The following is a 2,711-nucleotide window of genomic DNA, read 5'->3' on the forward strand; positions in this document are numbered from 1 at the left end:
TGTTATAGAAATGTTAGAATTGTTAGAAATTTTCCTGTTTTTTAGTTATAGAAATAGTTATAAAATAGTTAGAATTATTATAAATTTTTCTGTTTTTTAGTTATAGAAATAGTTATAAAAAAGTTAGAAATTTTTCCTTTTTTTAGTTATAGAAATATTAGAAATGTTATACAAATGTTAGTTATATATATAGAAATGTTATAATTTTTTTTCTGTTTTTCAGTTATAGAAATATTAGAAATGTTATAGAAATGTTAGTTATATAGCATTGTTAGAAATGTTATAGGAATGTTAGTTATATAGAAATGTTAGAAATTTTAGTTCTCAAAATCCAATCATTAAAAAAATGTTACTTTTTGCGGGCATATAGCTAGTATTTGTTCTCGACGATGCCCGGCCCGCATCCTCGCCGTCGACCCATCCGCGACGACGTCCAGATGACCCATGTCCGGGACTGGGCTCCGCCGGGCTGGCACTGGGAGGTGCTGCCTGGAGGGGCGCGCCGCTTGATGAGGAACCCGGCCCCGGGTCCCATCGTCGACCCTGATCTCGTTTGGTGGCCTTCGCATGGGCCAGTTTCGGTGCGGAGGGAGCCGGCCCCGCCGGAGGTGGTACGTCGCCGTGTCAGGGAGGAGGACAAGCACGTCCATCGCTACATGGTTGTGTTAGAGGGCGGCAGGTTCTCCAATACCTGGCAGTTTCTTCACGGATCTCACTTCAGCTATGATCCTGTGAGGGTTCCTTCTCTTTGGGTGTCCACCGCCCGCGCCGCAGGAACCGCGAGTGTCCTAGATTCTTCTGTAGTATTCGATCTTTATTAGCTACCTAGCCAGTGATGTACTCGATATATAATATTCGAGACGATGTATTCGAGATTATATATTATTCGAGACGATGTATTCGAGATTATATCTATTATTCGATACGATGTATTCGATATTATATCTATTATTCGAGATGATGTATTCAAGATTATATCTATTATTCGAGATGATGTATTCGAGATTATATCTATTATTTGAGACGATGTATTCGAGATTATATTCGATGATGCTTATTATGTACTATGATTGATTCAGTTTTTCCTTATTAATTGATTGCATCCATGCATTGTAATTTGAATATATTTCTTTTGGATTAGTTAAACAAAACCTATGGCGGACAATACCGGCAGAGAGGGAGAAGAGGACCTGTTCAATATCATACGCAATCCTCGCGGGCCAGATGATGATCAGAATGAAGAAGATTATGACGGCTCTGAATATCTAAACAACACCGGGGAGGGTGATATGATATTCGATCGCGACGACCGAATTGATCAAGTCATAAACTATGACTATGAAAATGTTGATCTTGAAACAACAAAGACCGGCAAGGTATATATATTTATATAAGCAGGCATCTGGTGATCATCACATGTTTTAAATGACTTGAAGAAATATTAACGAATCGATCTTTCTTCTTTCAGCCATCCGGATCGAGCAAATCTTCAAGCAAAAGGACGAAACGAGGCCCGAACAAAAAGTTGAAGGAGGGCGTAAAGTACAATATCAAGGCAATTAGACCTAATGGCGAACCATTCGTGCCTAAGAAGATTGCGGACAAGTTCATTCGTCAGTGCGGAGTTCTTCTGAAGGACCAACTCCCGATCTCCCATCAAGAATGGAGAGAGTCAGCAAAGCCATGTCCAGGAGTTACTTTTGTCGACGACAGACAAAAACATTTGCTTTGGGAAACGCTCATGGAACATTTCACCCTACCAGATCATTTCACAAAAGCAGATGTGGAGAAAGTCAAGGACGCTGCTCGTAGGAAGATGGCGGTTGCATTCAAGAACCACAAGATTCATGAATGGGCCAAGTAAGTCAACGGAGGAAGGAAGACTCCAGTATTCGAGGGAACACTAGAGAACCAAAGTGCTCATTGGGATGATTTCGTGAAATTCAACGATTCAGAATTATCTAAGGAACGGTCAAGAATAAACAAGGCCAATGCTGCAAGAAAGGATAAGTTCCATAAGCTGGGGCCAGGTGGCTATGTGGTGGGAATGCCTAAGTGGGATAAGTCTGAGAAAGAGATGCTGGATGCAGGTGTCACTCCAGAAACATTGAGCTGGCTCCCCAGGTGCAGGACTTGGTTCTATGCGCATAGGGGGGAGTTGGACCCGAAGACAGGCAAAGTTTCCAGGAAGGCATGTTTGGACGGAGCCGACGATAAGCTACTTGTTGCAATAGAAGAGGCTCAATCCAGGTTGTTCGAGCCCAACAGAGAGAACGAAAAGCTTACGCGTGCCCTGGGAAATCCTGAACACCCGGGAAGAACATGAGGCATGGTCGCTATTCCGTGGTATGAGGGGTTTTTGGACTGGAACGCCGACTACAGAACCCATGCGAGAAATAAGATTGCGGAGGAGAAGAAGAGGAAGATGGAGGAGGAGCAGAGGAAGCTAGACTATGAACGCCTTCAAGGCCTAGAATCAGCGCACGCGGACTTGGCAATCAAATTCCAGTGGCAGCAGGAGAAGATCGACTCACTTAGCCAGCAAAGGGGGTCTCAGCAGCTAGCGGGTGATCCACCAATGGATAGCACCGTCCCATCCATGCCGAGAAGCAGCATGGGTTTCTCCACGGGCGACGCTTTGCTGGATAGCTACCCAGTGGATGACATCATGGAGAACACTAACTGCGAGCTACACTTCAAAATGAAGAACA

The sequence above is a fragment of the Triticum aestivum genome, chromosome 5A (genome assembly GCF_018294505.1).
Source record: "Triticum aestivum cultivar Chinese Spring chromosome 5A, IWGSC CS RefSeq v2.1, whole genome shotgun sequence".
In the NCBI taxonomy this organism is placed as follows: Eukaryota; Viridiplantae; Streptophyta; class Magnoliopsida; order Poales; family Poaceae; genus Triticum; species Triticum aestivum.